The sequence below is a fragment of the Aulostomus chinensis genome, chromosome 2, assembly GCF_037954235.1.
Source record: "Aulostomus chinensis isolate RoL2024-O1b breed Wild chromosome 2, RoL_Achi_v1.0, whole genome shotgun sequence".
Classification (NCBI taxonomy): Eukaryota; Metazoa; Chordata; class Actinopteri; order Syngnathiformes; family Aulostomidae; genus Aulostomus; species Aulostomus chinensis.
The window spans coordinates 17,811,546-17,833,417 of NC_141321.1; the positions used below are offsets into that span (position 1 = coordinate 17,811,546).

A 21,872-nucleotide genomic window follows, 5' to 3' on the forward strand; every position below is an offset into this window, starting at 1 on the left:
ACAAAAAAAGGTGTGTCCTTTAGTCAGGAATGAGGTCAAGAACCAGAACATGTACTTCTTGAGCGGTGTTGGGCACATTACTTAGAAAAAGTAATTAGTTATAGTTACAAGTTACTTCTCCCAAAAAGTAACTGAGTTAGTAACTGAGTTACTCCATTATGAAAGTAACTAGTTTCCAGGGAAAGTAACTATCGCATTACTCTTTTTTTCTTTTAAGTTTAAAAATGCCAAAGAATTTGGATTTTAAAAAAAAAAATTTTGCCAATGAAGGAGTCTGAATCAACTGCTGACAAGGGCAGCCTGTTCTCAACAACATAGAGGCCTATCAGTTCTTTAAGTTCTGTCTGTGTCACAAGTTTTAGTGGAGCGGGGCAGAAAACTCCTGCTGTGGCTGCTTGGACGGCGTGGCTCCGTGTCCTTCTCTGTTAGCGGAGCTCACGTTATCAGCACCTGCTTGCTACCACCATCAGCGGTGTCAACGGAGTTTCTGGCCACTCGCTTAGTAGAAGAAGAGTCGGGCCGTCGAGAAGCGCTTCATTAAATTGGAGTTGCTGACATTGGACGTTGACAGCCTCTTCACTCTCGCTCTGGGACGACATAACGACCACTCAACATGTACATTTTGACCTTTGACCTCCATGAAGTTAAAGTAGTGCCTAGAGTTCCATCTTGAAGACGCTGTCTTTCCCCGCGACTCGCCGTCTCTGATAGTTTGTGTGTGTGCTGCTACGTGCTGGGTTCGTGAGTAAACACCCGCCCACCTGATGTCTCTGGTTGGCTCAACGTGAAATCTTTACTCTATCTTAGCCAATCATCATTAGGCGCTTATCTCGCCCCTCCCCTCCCCAAAGGAGAAAAAAACACACGCATTTGCGGCTCCTGTGTTTGTGTGAGCCGAGCCGGATGGCAGCTTCAATGAGTCGCTTCAGTAACTTGGAGCAACGACGTGTTGGTAATGGTAACAGTGCTGTAACGATAGACAAAGTAATTAGTTAGAGTACCCGTTACTGACAAAAGTAAAGCCGTTAGTAACGGCGTTTATTTTAACGCCATTATTCCCATCACTGTTCCTGAGTGAACGTTATCATTGTAGTGCTTTGTTCAGGAGAGTAAAAGCCATCTGTTTGGGGACAGACAGATTTCTTCAATTGGTGGTCAGTGATGAGATGATGTCTCTCAGGAGTGAGACAATAGACAGGATCATGTGTTGATTCGTTGTTAATCATCTGCTCAGACTGTGGTCTCAAAATGTCACATGACAGGAACATAATTATCATATAGTTCATATGTGTACACTCAGCATGGTTATCATACATTTAACCAATAACTACACATCGAACCTCCACTTAAACAAATCATCATCATACTTGGCAATAATAATAACAACTAAACATGATGAGAGACACAACGTTCCAGAGACCCTCTCTGAGAGTAATTGGGACGAGGCCATGGACAGTTTTGACTGAATGGAACTAGGCCAGGATCTACTCCAGGACATTTATGCCTTTGGTTTAGAGAAGCCTTATGCTATGCAGCGTAGGGCAATCATCCCTTGTATCAAAGGTTATGATGTCATCATTCAGGCCCAGTCTGGCACTGGAGAGACCGCCACCTTTGCTATTTCCATACTGAAGAATATTAATATCAAGTTCAGCACCACTCAGGCTCTGGTTCTGCCGCCCACCAGGGTGCTGGCTAAGCAGATCCAGAAGGTGGTGCTGCCTCTAGGAGACCACATAAAAATAAGGTGCGAAGTCTGTATTGGGGGGACAAACATCCGGGGTGAAGTCCAGAGGCTCCGTGCGGAAACCCTAAATTTGTGGTGGAAACCCAGCTGAGTTGTGGTCATGTTGAATCGCAGACTCCATCCATCCATCCATTCATTTTCTTCCGCTTATCCTGATTATGGGTCGTGGGGGGCTGGAGCCTATCCCAGCGGCTTTCGGGCGAGAGGTGGGGTTCACCCTGGACAGGTCACCAGTCCATCACATTCATAGACAGACAACCATTCACACTCACAGTCACACCTACGGTCAATTTAGAGTATCAATCAGCCTCGTCCTCTCTTGATGTCTTTGGACTGTGGGAGGAAGCTGGAGTACCAGAGAGAACCCACACAGGAACAGGGAGAACATGCAGACTCCACACAGAAAGATCCCGTGCCTGAGCTGGGACTCGATCCTGGAACCTTCTTGCTGTGAGGCGACAGTGCTGACCACTGCACCACCGTGCCACCAGAATCGCAGACTCATGTCAAGCAATTAACATCAACATGTTTGTCATGTATACAGCTGATGAGATGCTCAACAGAGGGTTCTAGGATCAGATATACATCTCTCAGATCCTGCCAGCCAGGACTTAGGTGGTCCTCCTGTCTGCAACAATGACAATTGAAGTGCTCAAGGTCATAACGCGGTTCACGTGTGAGCCTGTTAGAATCTTGGTCAACAAGGAGGAGCTGACGTGTGAGGGGATCCAGCAGCTCTACATTCATGTAGACAGACAGGAGTGGAAACTGGACATGCTAAATTTATGTGAAACGCTCACTATCATGCAATCTTTTTTTCCATCACCCAGAAGATTCGCGAGAGAGACAATTCACACTCTGCGTTTCTTGCTAACATGGATCAAGAGCAGAAAGACTCGATCATGATTGAGTTCCACACAGGTTCCAGTACAGTGCTCATCACCACGGGTATCCTGGCCCGAGGGATTGATGTTCAGCCGGTGTCCCTGGTCATCAATTACGACCTGCCCACCAGCAGAGACAGCTACATCCACAGGATGGGTCAGAGTGGTCTTTATGGCCAAAAGGGAGCAGATAATAGCGTGATGACGGAGGATGAGAAAAGAACCCTGAAGGACAGTGAGACCGTCTTTCACAGCACAGTCCAGGAGACCTCATCATGGCCAAGCTTATATAAGAGAGTCCACACACCTGTCATCACCCTGTACCTTTAGAAGTTTAACTGTGTTTCTAGAATCTTAGATTTATAAAATGATGAAATTGCAGCAGTAATCTGCTGCTCTTTTGAGTTTTGAGAGTAAGATTAAGGGCTTGTAAAACACATTTTTAATGTTGTCAGGTTAGATCCACATAAGCACAAGAAATCTCAATAAATCATTTTGATTTCTTAGTTTAGGAAGCAAAATGTACAACAGCGTTTCGTATGCTCAACTGATACTCCAAGTAAATAAAACAAAGGTGATTTGAATAACCATGTCTGTGTATTATTAGTATTATTCATGTTGCGGGAACACACACCAAGTTACATTCGCATAAATTGCCTCCCTTTGTGCAAAAAGTCTATATAACTTAAATTGTTAAAACTTAAGACTTGGTTCAAGGTGAAATCTATAAATTGATGGATTATGCTTATCTCACCGTTACTTACCCTTTTTGTGAGAACCCCCCCAAGTGAAGTGATACATCATACTCATGGCATTTAATCTAAAGGTACAAACTCTTGTTACATTTATTTCTAGGTAAAACCATCACTATGAAATGTGAATAATAATATAAATGTGGTGTAAATAAGATTGTTAAAATATCAAGTGAATAAAATCCTGAAGAAATGAATTGATGGTGGGATCACAAAAGTAATGGGTAAGTCATGGTAAAGTAGCTGCCACGTCTTTCGGCGGGTGATGATCGATTCACTGATACAAACTAATCATTAACTGATAATTATCATTATCTCATCGTCTGACACTTTTCTGGTAACTCATGAATATCAGGGCCCCTGGGGGGTTGTGAGACACAGATGTGGAGGTTGCAAGATGATTACCAAGAATCATATACAATTTTAGAAATAAATAACAGCTTATTTTAGCAATCACTGATTTTAAAAAGGATAAACAAAAGTATATTTTGATGTGTTTGAACCTACGAGTGTGTGCAGTGTTTTTCAGCCTCCTCCAGGGATAGCGGGGTTGCTGAGGGTTTATTTTGGGACCTGATTGGTTTGTTAGCCCCTGTCCCCACGGGTGACCTTATTTATGCTGTCATCTGATCACTTTCTCCATAAAACCATCATAAGTCTGTGTTACCATTGTCGGAGATGTGAAACTTTTCATGTATCATTCATTTTGAATGATTTTCAAATTGCAAGCAGCATTCATAAGGAAATTATAACTTGAAAATGAAATATTTACTGAATCTTGTGTGACCTTTTGAAAGATGAGTAAATTAATGCAAAGAGGCAAATTCTTCCTAATTTTGGAATCCAGAATACTAAATGAGATGTAGTCTTGAAAATGACTTTGTAACAGTTATACAAGCAAACTTGACAGTTTACAGAGTAGAATGTTTTTTAAGTAGTGGAAGTGAAGAGGCAGGATTATCTTGGATGTACATTTTGGTGTCATACTCACTTTGTGTCTTTCCTACTACAGGGAAACATGCAAGTCAAACTGCCACAATATTGAGATCCAAGCGAGAGCAGTCATTAGGAGCAAGTCTGGCTGATGTGCTCAGGTGCTCGATGGTAAAGACCAATCACCTTAGCGTTGCCTCTGCCTAATGAAGGGATCTTCATGATCCTGTAACCAGGACAGGGTACCCTGACCCTCATCCACCGGTGCTCCCAACTCTCCAGCTGCTACTGCGCTCTGCAAGTATAAGATGAACATCAAAGAGGACACATAGTCTGTTTATCTTGTGCCAAACAGGCAGTCATGTATCATTTTGACCATCAAAATCCTTATAAATTGAAATTAAGGAAATATTTTCTAATTCTAATTTTTAAAATTTAAAGTAGCTGGTCAGGTGATCTAAGAAAAAAATTCAGCTTATCTTTATTGCAGTACAGTATTATGTCCCAACTGCCTGTTGGTGACAGGACTTACATTTTGTTGAGGTTACTAGACCATAATTTTTAATATTTAATATTTCTTCACATACAGTACATAAAAATTGCAGAAATTCTCCTCTATAATTATTATTCTATGTTGTTTCTATTCTTTTCTAGACAGGAGCGGGAGGCTGAATTTGCTGGATTTGAAAAAAAATGTAAAAATTACAATGCTATGTGCTCACTGTCTCACTTTTTTTTTTTTAGAAATGATAAAACATGCAAAAGAGAAATTTAATAAACATAAGTAAACAGTGACACAGGTGTTGACAACAAATATGCAGTTGTTCTTAACGTGAAAAACAAGTTAAATGTCCAAGACATTGTGATTATGAAGCTTTCTTTCTCATAAAGGTAAACTACAGTGACAAAAGAGTGATTAAAAAAGTACAACAAAAAAACATTCTCATACATAAACACATTTACAAGCCCTGAAAAAAATAACGTGTTTTTTTGAAAAAAAAAAAAAACTTCTATTTAAAGTCGCCACAGGAATCACAATGAGTAAGACAAATTAATTAATTTCAGCGTGGCGTCTTTTGCTTCTTTGATTGTTGCTTTCAACGCTGTACAAGGTTTTATAACTAACCTTGCACTGAATGTACTGTCTCTGTTGTTCATGAATGAGAATGTCAGACTTTCTGATGCAACCTTGAGGTGTTTCAGTCAAATCTATTCTCTACCACATGGAAAGTTGGTGTTTATTTACCATTTCAGTTATCTTTTTCTAATCAAACAACAAAAGTGAGAACATAAAAAGTGCACTAAACATGAACTTCACTAAAACTGGTGCATTTGAGTTGAGTCTCGGTGAAGCGGCTATGATGAATATATTTTATAATATATTAATATATTTTAGAATTAATATATTTTGTAGTGTGTCACGTTAGAATAACCACCTTAATCGGCTTTGTGGAACTTTACAGTGGGTATCAGCTCATTGTGTTGCTGACACGTATTGAAAGCATTTTAAGGTGCTTTTATCCAAAGCACTATGCAATGTTGCCTCATTCACCTATGCACATTTATGTACCAGCATATCAGGTTGGGGGCTGCAGATGCTTGCACAAGGACAGTTGTCTCTGAGGAGCAGAACCTGTAGCCACTCCTGGAAGACCACTGCACCATTCTGCATGAAATTGATGTCACTGCATAACTATTGCTGCCTTTATGTGCTAAGTTAGATGGAGTGGTCCACTTATAAACTTGTATGTCTGAAAGGTGAAGCCAGTGTTTCTGGAGAAGTTCTGCATTATTTATTTTCTCATAGCTGATAGAGGATGACCTCGGTGGCTGCAAAAAGAAGTTATAGTTATATAACTGTATGAAAATGACCCCACTTCTCACTTGATTTATTACCTTGGAAACCATTTACAGCTCATGGTGCATTCGTATGTCTAGGAAGTGAGAAGGTTCCCCTTTTGAAAAGGTCCCTCTACCCAGTAAAGTGTGTTAACAACAGCAAACAGAGCAGAGGCTCTGTTCTTACACTGTTAGGATACAGAAAAGTGATAGCCCCGTCACCCATAGACACTAAAGGTAATGAAGCTCAGGAGGTCACGGTATTGGCTCTTAGGCACTAATGAGAACCACCTAAATTAGCCATGAAGAAACTCTCTGAGCAAGTATATCTCTTTCACCCTCAGTGCTGTAACATCGACTGATGCCAAACTTACATTTTATTCTGAGTTTAACAGACATTGAATAGTTTGGTTCTACCTTTGCAGCACTAAAAGGGCTTTACAGAGTTTCCTCATTCACCCATTCATTTAACTTTAAGGAGAATGTTTTCTCCGTGTATGAGCAGCACTTTGCAATACATGATAAAGTCACTCCAATTGTATCTGATCATCATAATTATTGCCCTGCCTCTGAAACCATAACTCAAGGAAATACTGAGGACAGATAATGTTCACCGCTTAACACGAGGCACTGGTGTACGTACAAGTATGGAAAACACAAAGCATGAAAGTTTCTTTTTATAAATTTAGGATGCGCCAAAGATAAAATGTTCTTGTCTGACATCTGCTCCGCTCCTATTCTCGCCTCCTTTCTTCACTCCTTTCACCTGCTTTCTTCACAGTCCTTTACATTTTACTTTTACTTTTCTCTCTCCCTCGTTTGCTCCTTAAATCCAAAGAGGTTTTGTTCAGCATTTGCAACGAGTTGAGTAACACTACATGTTGCGGAGGATTTGTAAAACACAGCAGTTTTTTTGGCCTACTAATTAAGCAGTCCGTCACGGCGCTGTGTTCAATACCAATCAAATCCAGATCTGAGGTGATATGAAGGGAATGGAGGTTCTCTTAAAAACCTCAGTGATTCGTTGCTTTTAAGAAAACATTCAGGGCTTGAGCACCAGAAGCCCCCCCACCCCCACCCCTTTCTCCACCTATTAATGTAATAGAGAAATTCCAGTGACAGACATATACAGTATGAGTGTTCCCTCAGAGAATTATTTATCTGGCCCAATATTGGGAATGTCCAAGCTGATACAGATTAGCTATAGCTAGTGGCTAGGATTTGTATTTCGTTAATGTTACCTTTTGGTGTCAGAATGGCATTAGTTAGCCTTGTAGCATTTAACAAGCTAAATGTACACCATCGGTCTGCTTTGCATAATCTTTTGGTGGAACAACAGACAACATAGGGATGGAGAAGTCTAAAGAAACTAGAAGTTCCTGGTACTTTTGGTCAAAATATACCGTGTCCTGTGCTAACTTCACTCAGTCAGATCAATAAAATGATGTAAAAGCAGGAGTGAAAATATCTTTTCCTTGGAGAAAAGTCTTTAATGCTGTTTGCTCTTCTTTCAAAGAGGTCATATTTAGATGGAACTGATGCTATAGCAGCATCTATGCTAACCTCTTACAGAACTGCCGTTATGGAGTTGAACAGTCACACAGTTGTCACCCCTAAACCCTGCCTTCATCTCCTCCAAGGACACTGATTGGCTGACTTCTTTTGTTAAGGACTTAAGCACATATCCTGCTCTTGTGATTTTGTGAAACCAGCTGCCTCAAAGCTAAACTGTAGCCCCAGCATGTGATCATTTTATAAATTATGGTGCCAGATATTTGCCATAACAACAAACTTTTCTAGTAGAACTACAGTAGTTGTGTTGGACCTCTTCTGTATATCTTCATAATTTGTGAGCCATAGGATGCTTCCAACAACACAGTTGAAACAACAAGGCCACAGCCATTGTGCCACTGTGCTTTGCATTTTGACACAGACATTGTGTTCAAGCTGGCCCCTTTTTCCCCTCCCTCGGCTCTTCATAGTCTCCACATTTGTACCCTACCAGGTTTCTTCACCATTGAATCTCATCGTTGCATATTCAACTCCCTTACTCTGCTCTTTCGTACACATTGATATAATTGGAGGTGCGCAACAACATCATCACTCATCATGTAGAGTGATTTCTGAAGAACCCAACAACTCTTTGACAATGGAACCATTATTACAGTCAACCTTGCCAATTTGAATGCTAATGTATTAGTATGCAAACAAGTACCTCATATACAATTCAGTGTGAAGTACATATTTGTTCAGGCAAAGGTGACCCTGAAAAAAAGGAGGACCCTGATGATGATGTGCTGGGTTTATTTTACCTTCTGAATTCATTCATTTGGTTTGTTTTGAACAGGCAGGAGCTGCCGGTCTTAAAATCTAATTAGCAAAACAAATCAACCATATGATGTGCAGGCTTGCTGATTGCTGCTGTTTTACCCCCTTCATTTTATTGGCATTTTTTCCCTTCCTTCCCTCCTGAAGTTGCAGCTTTCTCGCCACAAGGGTCCCTGTGGACTGGACCAGATGTTCCAGGCAGCACACTTCCCCACTCTCTGCCTCATGGAATATTCATGGGCAACCAGGCACCACAGAGCAGCACCGCGCAGCAGCGTGCCGCACAGACCTGAGACCACTTATTTATTTATTTCATCACCCTGCTGCCGGGCTGTCTAATGCACAACAACAGTTCGACATACAAAAGCATCTTCTCACCTTCCTGTTCCTCTCCCAGACACTCACCATTTCCTCTCTTTTGACTGGCACAGTTCCCACAGATATATAAACCTGCTTTATTTCTTCTCTGTGGGTATTTTGGTGGCTCTTTCTTTCATCCTACTCTCAATTTCTCTCTCTCTCTCTCTCTGTCGCTCTCTGTCTGTTACTTTTCTGTTGCATTCTCTCTCCCCCTCAGTTTTATTAGGCAGAGGAGAGAAGAGTGTTGAATAACTGATGTTTGTCTGTGAAGCCTAATGGTAGTGCTTAAATACAATGCCATTATTTACAACCCAGCCTAATGCATTGGGACACTTAAATTCTTTGTTTGGTGGTGATAATTGGGCTAAATGCTCCACAGTAATGCATTCTGTTGGGCTGTTAGTGGCATTTTTTCCATGATGGATCGGCTTTTTGTTAGGACAGAGGTTTGAAGGCCATTATCTACCAGCAGATGTCCAAGTAACATTTAGGATTTTCTTTGCATGCTGAATACATGCACTCCGAATCCTGGAAGAGGGAACTCGGAGCACCTATGTACCTCTACATCAACTCTTAGAAGTCAGGGTCAGGAGCAGAAAGTGAAAGCAGAGCATATTTTCAAACCAGCTTTCTGAGTGCAAATGGAGGCAGGGAGCCAGGCGGTACCTCTGCTCCACTTGACTGTGGTCCAAAATGACAGCTGACGGCTGCCGCACAGACATCATGGACGAGCAGATGTGGCGGCAGCTTTCCAAGTGCAGCAACACTTCTTCCCTTCTCTCTCTTGCTCTCTTCTCCCTTCTTCCTCATCCTTTTTCTCTTTCTTTTCTGCCTTCAAGCAGATGCTCTGCCTGTCTGTCTGTCCATTTATCACTGTCCTCTACCCATTTCTCTCTCTCTCTCTGTCTCTCTCTTCTCTCTCTCGCTCTCTCTCACACACTCATTGCCTCACTCATCTGTTTGCTGCTTCTTGATTCATTTGTACTCTTTCTTTCAGAGTAGATAATATTTTTGGAACAAGAAAAGGAAAGCGTTAAAATAAGACTCTCACCTGATGCCACTTGTTTAGTTCCAAAGCAGATTCCCCAGCCGTCTCCCAGCATGCACCTGTGGTAAAGAGGTTAGTCAGCTCTCTCCCAGCTGAGGCACAGCTGACTACACTCTGGCCTGCATCCGGTACTATTTCCACTCACGCTAATCAAATTGATTTTACATCACCTGCTAATTAGCAACTAATATCATTCTTCAGTTATTAGCTTCTCTTTTTATCTCTGCAACTGTGTTTGTCTGCATCTTTTTATACAGGTAGACATTATTCCAATCATGCAATGTTTATGGTCTCTTCTGCTCTGGAAGATAGTAACACCAGCAGCAGGGAAAGAGGAGCAGGGATCTCCAGTGGCATGAGTTTATCAGGAGTGTAGGTCAACAAGGCCAGTTAATAATGCTGTTATCTTTGAGGCAAGGAGGAAAGGGTGCAGACTGAAAAGTAAATAAAAGACCAAGAAGGGATAGATGAGATCTAGGGGCAGGGGGAGTGAGGACAAGAGGAGCAAGAGGGAATTAGACCTTGGTTCAAAAGGAAATGTGCCCACAGAGAGAGAGAGAAAGAGCCCTGCTGGGTCTATGCAGGGGGGGCAGGTGGCAGTCTGGAGGGTGGTGAATATGTGTGCTGCTTGTGTTGGTGTTTCATGGTGTGCTGTGGTTTGTGATATTCAGTAGTCCTGTCGGCTTGGACTCAAACTCGTCTGATGCGCTCACCATCTACACCTCTGTCCTCCACCTCCTCCCTCCCACCAATCTTCTCATATGATCCAACTTCTTAATCAATGTTCCTCGGAAAAACAACGCTGCACATAATGGTTTCTAATGGTTTTAACTGTAAATTATCATTTTGAGAAATCATGAGTACGTAGCAATCGATATTGTGATTCTGTACCTTTTTATTTCTTGCAAAATAGATCAGCAGTTAAAGAATCTGGAGAGAACTGTCATACTTTAATCTCTTTCGGTACAATCAAGGAGAGGCAGAGGAGTGCCACAGTTTGGCAGAAATAAAAAAGTCACAAGATATGCAATCTTTTGTGTAAAAATTGTTATAATAAAAACAACACTGAGATGTGTTTTGGGCTTGTAACAGATTTGTATTTGAAAAGGAGAGGAGCAAAAAAAAAAGCATTGTAACATTTCTGTGGATTTCTCACATTTTAGACAAACCTCATAAGATATGCTTGTAGTGTTGAGAAGAAGGCATGCTCCGCAGAACAAATGGTGTTAATTTACCGCGCCTCTCTGAAGCTGCACATTAGAGAGAAGCCTTCAGGGAGAGAAGGAGGGATGGAGGGAGGGAGGGAGGGAGGGAAGAGACGTGGGGGTTGGGGGTGGTGGTGGCGGCGGGAGGTGGGGAGGATGGAGAGGGGGGGAGGCAGCAGCTGTGTTGGAATTAATGTCTGCATGCCAAATTAGAAACACCATGCATCTCCGTCAGAAATTCACAGAAAAATGGGAGGGGTTGGAGATAAAGAAATAGATAGATAGATAGATAGATAGATAGATAGATAGATAGATAGATAGATAGATAGATAGATAGATAGATAGATAGAAAGATAGATAGATAGATAGATAGATAGATAGATAGATAGATAGATAGATAGAAAGATAGATAGATAGATAGATACTATAGACAGATAGATAGATAGATAGATAGATAGATAGATAGATAGATAGATAGATAGATAGACAGGTATTGTAGATAGACAGATAGATAGATAGATACTGTGTGTGTGTGTGTGTGTGTGTGTGTGTGTGTGTGTGTCTGTGTGCGCGCGTGCGTGCGCGCGCAGGTGCATACTGATGTGTCTTTGATGGTGCATCCTTACATCTGGGCATGTGGGGGCCACCAGTCCCAGTGGTGCCCCCTAGGGATGAAGCATGCATAGCATTATCAGGCAGGGGATCAATAATGAGAGTACAGGCTCTCTCTAATGATAGCTGCAGGCCACAGGGCCAGGGGCCCCAGGGTACTGAGCTGGCAGGACGGCCCTCATGAATACAGGATAAGACCAGAGGAAAGGGTGTGTGTACAGTTGGAGTGTGCATGCGTACACGTCCGTATGGGCCAATATGGGTGAGAAGTATGTCAGATGAAGGACACTGAGAGCAGATGGTTGCTGGTAGCTGTATGAACACCTCACCTCATCTCTCGCTGCCTCGGTGCATCATCAGCCTTTCTTCTGCAGCGTGACTCCACCTGAACTCACTTCAACACCACACAATCCTGAAACCCTGACTTTTCTGTTGTACTTTCACTTTCCGAGGTTCAGCAATTTCCCTTTCATGCAGTGATGCAGCCCTTAACCATGCACACCCTGGTTGACAACTTTTTGTGTGTTTGGGGTTGAACGCCGTTGCTGTCATCTTTTTTGCATGCTTCCTCACACACGAGCTTCAGCAGGTCACATAGAGCAATATTAGCTCATTTCTTCTTTTTTCTCATTCTCTGCTGGGCTAAATTAACCATCCCATTTCTCTTCTTTGTGTGTCCTCTGCAGAAACAAAGCCATTTGCCCCCCAACACCCCTCCTCCGCATCACCCCTTCCTCTATCACTTCCCCTCTCTACTCCCCACCCATCCTGTCATTGTAAAGTGTGCGTCTCCTGTCTGACCGAACCCGTCCTTACCCCTACCTCACACCTCCCTTCACCCTCCACCAACCACTGCCTCCCTACCTTACCCCAACCCCCCTTCTCATTGAGCACACATCCCCTTCTCTCTCTCTCTCTCTCTCTCTCTCTCTCTCTCTCTCTCTCTCTCTCTCTCCCAGCCTGCCTTCCAATCACCCCCCGGGAGGTGACATCTGCCGGGATGCGCTCGGCTGGTTCCAGATGCACCACCGCCTCTTCTACCGTTGCCGCCGCCGCCACCCGAGCAAGGGAGCGAGTGAACGACACCCCGGCACTCATTTCAATTCCATCACCCTCTCCCAATCATCTTGCCTCTCCCCAGTGCAACATTAACAAGCCTCTTTCATTTGAATACATAATTAGCTGCCCGAGCACTCCGCTTCACTAATTTTGAGACAAAAGGATGGAGGAGACAAGAGGGGTGGGTGGGAGGGTAGGGGAAAGGGTGTGGGGAGTATGTGGGATGAAGAGGAAGAAGCAAATAATGATAGCCCAAAAAATTTGCATTTAAATTTGAAGGTGGAGTTTTTTTTCAATCAGGACTTTCTGCTTTGTGTCCTTTGCTCTCTCTATCAAATCAGTGTTTGGGATTTTACTCTTCATTTTGTTCTTTATGCCGTTTCACAGTACTGTAACATGACAACATTTAGCCTCTAAGTTCTCCAATGTGTGCTTGTGTATGTGTGTCTCTAAATGACAATGCATGTGTGTGTGTATGAATTCCATCACCAGCCCTAAGGGCATGCGCTGCTCCCATGCCAAAATAAACCCCACTTACTCCTGCACAATAAATCATTCTTCTCAATGAGCTGAGGCCAGCTGAGACGCTCCTCCGAGCATTACAATATCATCTACATTCAATAAACATCGCTCCTACTGGCCTCACTGTGGGTGATTTCAGTTTGCCGAAAGAAATAACAGCCTTGAGGCTTTTTGAACTTTCGACTCACAAACATAAATGATCGTGTCATAACGATATCAAATTCTTGACTCGCTGTCCCATAATGAACTTGAGCTTCATTAGCTGTGTCCCATGTTTGTAAAGTCTAAAGGAGAGAAGTAGTGGATATCAAAAGCAACGGTGAGATTCAGTGAGACAGAGGAAAAGAGGCTGTGTCTGACTGTTACGTAGAAAGTGAGAGCTATGCCATTTCCCTTCCTTCTTGGTGGCGTGCCAGGCCTGGCCTCCTGTCAGCCATTGGGGGAGCCAAATGACAGCTTTGATCCTATTAGGAGCAGCGCCAAATCAACACTTTGCTCATTAAGGGCCTGCATACGCCAGCTAACAATGTGCCCGCCTTCCAGTGCCGTCTATTGCAGACCCTCCGTGCCAAGCAGTCATGCCATGTGAGTGCAGGTCTCACCTGTCATCACTGGGCCAACACATGGATCCTGAGTCGGTGCTGACTCAGCAGTCCTTAAGTGCAAAATTTAACTGCTCATTTTCTATGTTCTGTGAAGCAAATCAATAATGCCAGGAAAGACTTTTCAGAAATACGATACCCACGTTACTTTTTACCATTTCATGTTAAATATCAATTTTATTTTTAATGTTAATGGTGCCATGAAGATTGAAAATCGCTGTCACTCCAGCTGATAGAAGTGCCTTAATAAAAAAAAGTGTTATGTGTGTGAGGCAGCATTGATTTCTTCTGTGTGTGTTGGATAAATGAAAATAACATAAAAAATAACAGTTATTTTGGACAAAATGTGTAAATGATGGTGGCAGATGGTGGCAGTGGTCAGCACTGTCACCTCACAGCAAGAAGGTTCTAGGTTCAAGTCCCGGCTCCATCACAGGATCTTTCTGTGTGAGTCTGCATGTTCTCCCTGTTCCTGTGTGGGTTCTCTCTGGTACTCCAGCTTCCTCCCACAGTCCAAAGACATCAAGAGGGGACGAGGCTGATTGATACTCTAAATTGACTGTAGGTGTGACTGTGAGTGTGAATGGTTGTCTGTCTCTGTGTGTTGGTCCTGTGATGGACTGGTGACCTGTCCAGGGTGAACCCCGCCTCATGCCCGTAGCTGCTGGGATAGGCTCCAGCCCCCCCCCCCCCCACACACACACACACACACACTCACACATGACCCTTAACAGGAATAAGCTCAAGAAAAAGGATGGATGGATGGATGTTTGAATGATGACACTGCCCAAAAAAAGGAGAAAAAAGCAACTCCAGGTCATTCTAAAGCAGCGATGAGCTGCCCCTCACACCCTGCTGACGTCACAGGTTTTGGCTGATCTAAAGAGTGACATCATTGAGAAATCTGATCATATTTTCCATGATTGAGCAAACTAATGTTAGCAGTATGTTGCAAATATCGTTCATCATTATAGTTTGAACTAGTCGGCGCTAGAGAACCCACTCTCATTTGATACAATGATGCTCGACATCACATGAAGACAGTAATTTTTAGGTAAATAAAATCTTACACCAGTGCTACATACTGTACCATTAGGTGAGGCTATGACTATGACTGCAATTCAATTTGTAGATGTCTTCACGGACTCTTATCAAATGTATGAAATTTGGGAGAGACCTGACCACCTGGACACAGTTACAACTGTTTCTACAATGGCAAAAGATCAAAATTGGTTGCCCCACCACGGTAACGCTGTCAAACAAAAACTAGCAGTCCTCCCAGTAATGCAGTACCCAGTTCAAAGTATTACTGGACAGATTCTAGTGTCAACAAGATAATGCAGTAATGTAAATAAAATGATTCACATTTTTGTAACATACCATTGAACTTTTCAACTCTATCTCCTGCCTTCACATCCTTAAAAAATACTTTACACCATTTTCCATCTCACACATACAGAGACACTTCACCTCCTCAGCAGACTACAACATCCAATCCCAAACCATTGCTCCCATCATGCCTCATTTCTCCTGCAACCTCTGTTATTTACACTACCCTCCTCATGTTGCACGTATACAGCCAAAGCTGCCTGAATCTGAGCACGTTTATGTGAACATGACATGAATCTACATCATTGCTCTCAGCTCATTAAAATTTTATGAAGATTTATGTACAAAAACATTTAACAACTAAATGGCGTTTATTCATTGGAAACTTTCCAACGGAAAAAAAACACAAGTATAACACAGAGGAACTTATAAGCTACAGAAAGTTGCTGAAGCTCTGTTTTCCTCTTCTAAACATAAATGAGAGGCCACTTATCCAGTGTTTTTTCTTTCTCTCTCTTCCTCTCTCTCTCTCACACTCTCTCTCTTTCATCCATACAAACACACACACGCGCACACACACTCGCACACACACACAAACACACGCACACACACACGCACACACACACACACACACACACACACACACACACACACACACACACACACACACACACACATCCTTGTACCCTCTCCACTAATGGAACTCTGTGGTTGATTGTGTCATTTTATTGACATGTTATTGTCTATTGACAGGCTGAGGTTTGGGTCAAGAAGGTCAAAGGACAAGACCCAGGGTGGACTGACACACTCCTGGGAGACACACACACACACACAAACACACACACACAAATACACACACGGACATGGACACACACACAACGAGGTCTATGATACTGACTTGTCATAGGTTAATATAAAATAACATTTTTCCTATTTTTTCCTATCCAATTCTTTTCCTGCTATGTGCATTTTTATACAAATTTATCAATACAATTTTAAAATCAAATGTTTGAACAGATTTGATTCATTTGTTAGTGTAACTTTAATCCTTTAGCTGGAGGAATTGCTGTATTCATCAGTACAACTTTAATTTTCCATGTTAAATTAAAATTCAATTTACAGCATTAAAAATTCTGATAGTACAAACTCAGTTGTGTAATATTTATTTAATAAGCAGTCTCTTTCTTGTTAATGAACATTTTTTTGCTCACTCTGCCTTACAAAAACACGTAAATACAACAAGAGTTGCACAGATATGCTGTCTTAACATAAGCGCAACAGGATTTTCACTTTTAATTTACTTATTTACTACTCTTCTTCTGTCTCACTTTGTTCATCTTCCAGCAGACATACGAATGTCAGTGTAACTAATGTCAGCATTTATTTACTGCAGCTTTTATGTATCATCCTCTGAGTCTTGTGCACGTTATCTTTTTTTCGTTTATAGTTTTGATCCACGCATTGTTACGAAAGGGTTAAGTCCATTTCCAGTGTGTTGTCTGCTCTGCATCAAAGTACATTATGTACTCCTAATTTGCATACTGCAGCACGAGCTCAATTAAAATGAACTTTTAATTTCTTACAAGTAAATTAGTTTTGCATGTGATGCGTGCAAATGTCAGGATAATGGGTGCTTTTTAATGAGCTCACAAGCTGAGTGCACCCGATCAACTCCCAGGGTGGAGGAGAATGACGCAAGGGACACAGCACCCAACAACCCTACCTCCCCATCTCCACCCACCCTTCAAAATGTTTTTTTTGCCACATTCAACTCTTTTTAAAACTGAATTTTTGTTTTGACCAAATAGCCATCTCTCTCTCTCTCTCTCTCTCTCTATATATATATATATGTATATATGTATATATGTGTGTGTGTGTGTGTGTATATATATATATATATATATATATACACACACACACACACACAACTCCACATGACTCGCTCCCTCGTCTCCATCATATCTCACTCATACATATCTCCCACTCTTATCATCATACACACTTTCCCTTTCTTCAGCCTGCTCCTCCCAAAACTCTAATTCATTTCCCCCCCTGCTGCTCTCTTCTGGGGTGCAGAGGTGGTCTTTGTGCGCTGAGTGCTGCTGATGTCAGGGCTGCTGAACAGGTGCACAGGCAGAAAGAGCCCCGTTGTTGTGGACTGACGGCTGGGTAAACAAGCGTGCCAGAGGTCCATGTCACATTGTTGCGCACACACACACACACACACACACACACACACACACACACACACACACACACACACACACACACACACACACACACACACACACACACACACACACAAACACACACCATTTCCCCAATCAGATACACACTAGCAGATATCCAACAGTTCAGAGGAGTGGGTGGTTCAGAGTGGATTTAAGATGGCTATGGGAGACACACAAAGCTGCATTAAAATGATGTGGTGATACTCACACACACACATGCACACACAAACACACACGCACACACACACACATACACACCTGCATGTACAAACATGATTAGAGCAGAAAGTGTGCCACCAGTGTGACCCGTGCAGGGCTGCAGGTGCTCCTAGTTTGAACTGCTACAGGCCGAGAATGTGCAGAGGGATTGCATGAGTCAGTATCCTCACCACACACACACACACACACACACACACACACACACACACACACACACACACACATAAACTTTGTGGGAGGCCTCATTTATTTATTTCTTCCACTTTCTCCCTTGATTTCCTCTCATTCTTCCTCTGCTTGCATCAGCCTCTTCTCTTTGTGTCTACAACGTCATGTCTCCAGGCCGTCTCCCTCTCCCTCTCCCTCTTAGTCTCTCTCTCTCTCACCTCTTCTCCATCTCCATCTTCATCATCCCTCTCCATCTCTTTCCTCATCCCTCCCAGCTCTCCTCCAGCTTTCCACCACCCTTGCGTCTTTGCTTTCTCCAATCCGCCCTCCTCCACCAGGCTGCACAGCTGTGCAGAGGCAGATTAGTGTGTTAGTACCTGTGAGGCAGAGGCACGGCAAGCAGCATGCTAAAACCCAATCAGCTAATGTTGATAAAGGAGGCGGGGTATGGACATCTGTTCACACAAAACACCAAACTCATTTGAATCACAAGATGAAATGACTCACATCTGCTGAATTGGAAAATATCTTTTTGCCCTCTTTGTTTTAATTTGGGTGGAGGTGGGTGTACTCCAGCTGCCAGGGTTACGTGCTGAGTGACAGGCCTCTAGGAAAGCAGATTTCTATATCTGTGTGAGCACAATTTTATGAGTGCATTTTTGATGCACATTTGTCTGGCAGGATGAACGCATTTGACAACGTGAACAAGAGCATTAAGTCTTTAAAATGAGCAGTGCATATGCGAGTCATAGCCTTCACCATGAAGAAGACAGAGGCAGGATTAAGTGAATCAAGTTAAAACTGGGGTGTGGTGATGCTGTCGTCTCCTCTCAGGAGCTTTGCTACTTCACACACTCCCAAGCCTGTAAACAGTAACAACTCAGAAAGATAGAAGAACCACATCCTCACCTAACCTCTCCTTCTCTCTCCATCATCTTCCTCACTCCACATCTGTAAAACACACACACGCACACATACCCCCGCTGTCTATGACCACTTACACAATTATTACTTAGAACAGAGTGTTTATGAGGCAAACCGAGGGAAAAAATAAATCGAATTCAGATTCTTGATGAAATTATTCTTTGACTAAAGGAATAAAAAGACCAATTTCAAATGATTTCCCCTTGTGTTCGTTGAAAAAGTACGATAACTCCTACACAAGAGATATCCAAAGATTAGAAATGGTTAATTCCACCTAAATAATTTTGATGGGGAATAATTTATTGATTGCAGGGTCCAACATCCCGAGCATTTATTGCATCATATTTATGGTGTCGTAAATGGAGCATATGGAAGGCTTAACATTCAGTGAAAGATCATATATGAAATCTAATTTTACTAATGGCTGTCAGGCAGTATGTCCTTTAAGGTGAGACTATAGAGTCACATACAACTCGGATGAATGCAATGTTTTAATTAAATCATTTTGTTAATCTACAGTTTTTAAGAACTTCCTCTCATCCTGCCCTCATGTTTCTCGCTTCTCTGTCTGTCCCGCCCTCATGTGATTCACCTATGTTTGATTATACACCTGTGTGTCTCATCCTCATGTTTTGATGTGCATTTTTAAAGTATGCATCCGAAAAGATTGATAAAAATGACAAAATTTAAAAAAAAAAAATAGCTCACTCAATTTTGCAGAAAAGTTTGTATGCTTGCTTCGTGGTTTACACAAATGCCCAAAATGGGAGATGGAATTCCCCATCAGAGAATAAACGGTGATGGATCGAATGACTCATGTGACGGGCTCGCTTCTTCCTCTGCCAGCATCTTCTAGACAATCCCAAACTCTTTCACAGGATGCAACATGGCCGATACTAGCTGGTGCAAAAGAACAGCTACAACTACCCTTATTTGCTTGACAATTAAATGGAAAACCATTCTTCCCATCCAAATTTAATCTGCATGCTCCTGGTGTCGGTTTCTGTCTGGAAAAAACAAAACAAACAACCAAAAACCCACACATTTTTCCCAAATAAAGACATTTGAAGCTTTGTCTCTGAGTTGAGTATTTGTGTGAACTTAACTTCACATATATACATAACTGCCGAATTCAAAATTCTAATTCATTTCAAAAACAGATTTGAACCCTAAATGTAAAAAATTGTCATTACACAGGCAAAGTTTCCTTTTGAAATGTATCCAGTAGATTGATGTTTCCACTGTCTTGACTGCAATCTATTTTCTATCCAAGCATACTTTTTGTCTGTTCTTGCAAGCATAGAATGATCAACAGTTGTCTTCACAGCAGTGCGAAAAGCTTAATAATATTTTCATCTAAACATGATGATTTTGTTTGATGTGTGCAATGAGTCGGACCTTCTCAAGAAGGCGGAATCTGTGAGCTGCAGCAGATGTTAACTGGAATGTATCTGCAGATGCTTTTGTTCTTGAGTCATTTTATTGACAATAAACCTAATTGAATGTACACACACACACACACACACACACACACACACACACACACACACAAAACCAAAAATATAGAAGTAAGTAACAGTCTGAAATCAATCTATCAGAGTAACAATTCAGAAATCTGCATCTGAGTGGCATTACAGTGAAATATGCAACTTCATTGTTCCAGTCAATGAACCATTCAATGAAACACCAGAAGAAGCTCTCTGAATGAAAACGAATGAGTACAGGCTTGCAACGATTTTATTTATCTCAAGAACATCTAACATCTAATTTTGTTGTTGTTGTTTGAGGATGCATTTGAAATTCATCATGGTAGTGGATGTATTTGTCCGTTTTCTGATGGTCTATTTAATTGTGCTGTCTCCTTTGCACTCGCACAAGCTTGCGGCATGCGAATTTTCTTTGTACATGAACGGCGATTAACGCAACTCTGCCAATCACTATAATTTACATTAAATTTGAAATTAATTTCACACTTTTTTCATTCTGTAATTATGTCAACAGCTGCTGTGAAACAAAGCTGCACACATGAATTTTAATAGCTGTTTCTTTTAAATCCCTCTGGACTTTGGAGAGAAAAACACACCATTATGTCAATATTTCTGTTATAATATTGCAAGAATTCAGCATTTGGGAGTGAAAATATAAAATTATAAAATCATCATCTGCTTCAGTCCCACAAAGTCTGAAATGGTCCCTGGATCCATCTGTTCCTTCATCTATCTATGAACCACCAAGCTTAAAATGAGTTCGGTCATTTTGGGAGGGATATGATTCAAGGACAAGAATTTTGTTTTTTTCATGCTTCACACCACAATGTTGTGTTATCTAACTTTTCAGATTTGGATCATAAGTATGAAAGGTAACTCCTCAAAAAGGTACAATTTAAAAATGTCAATGATGTCTAATTTGGTTAAGAAATATTCACATTAAAATGATCTCCTCCTCCTGGTTATGATCTCTAACCTGAGAGCTATTGAACCATTCACAGTACCTGCCGTTCTGTATTAGATGATAGAGGAGCATCATGCAGTGATGAGAGATTCAGCCGTTGCTCTTTATCTCCATGTCACTGTTAAAGCTTTAAAAATGGCCCCTGCTAGGCCCCCACACATCTGTGCATTAACAAACCCGGTCAGACCAGCCACAGCCCTCCCTGAATCTGCCTCCCTGCTGGGCTGGACACTTAAATGGTACCGCAGGTAGGAATACATCAACACAGAGGGACAGAGAGAGAGAGAGAGAGAGAGAGAGAGAGAGAGAGAGAGAAAGGAGTGGAAGTTCAGAGGGGAACAGGGAGAGAATGAAAGAGAGATTGTGAAAAACGTCAGATTGAGAGGTGGGATCAAGAGGGCAGGATTGAAGCGGTCGAGCTTTCATCTCCACACAGCAGGCGCTCACCAGCACCAGCCCTGCAATTACATAGCCATTTAGGACAGATTCAGACAGAGAGACGCCCCAGCCCCCTGAAAGCTCTCGACCAGGGTCTTAAGCTGTACAGCCGGCAGCTTAAACCAAGCTCCCTCCAGAACACATGTTAGATGAAGATGACTTCCATCGAGTTCACATTAATACTGGTGAAGCTGGGAAGTTTGCTTTGGTCTACATTGAAT

General features: G+C 42.0%; 1 pseudogene; it reads left to right on the top strand.

Annotated features, from left to right (window-relative positions):
• Positions 1–1,301: 1,301 nt before the first annotated feature.
• On the top strand, positions 1,302–2,961 carry LOC147269278 (eukaryotic initiation factor 4A-I pseudogene; annotated as a pseudogene).
• The last annotated feature ends 18,911 nt before the right edge of the window (positions 2,962–21,872 follow it).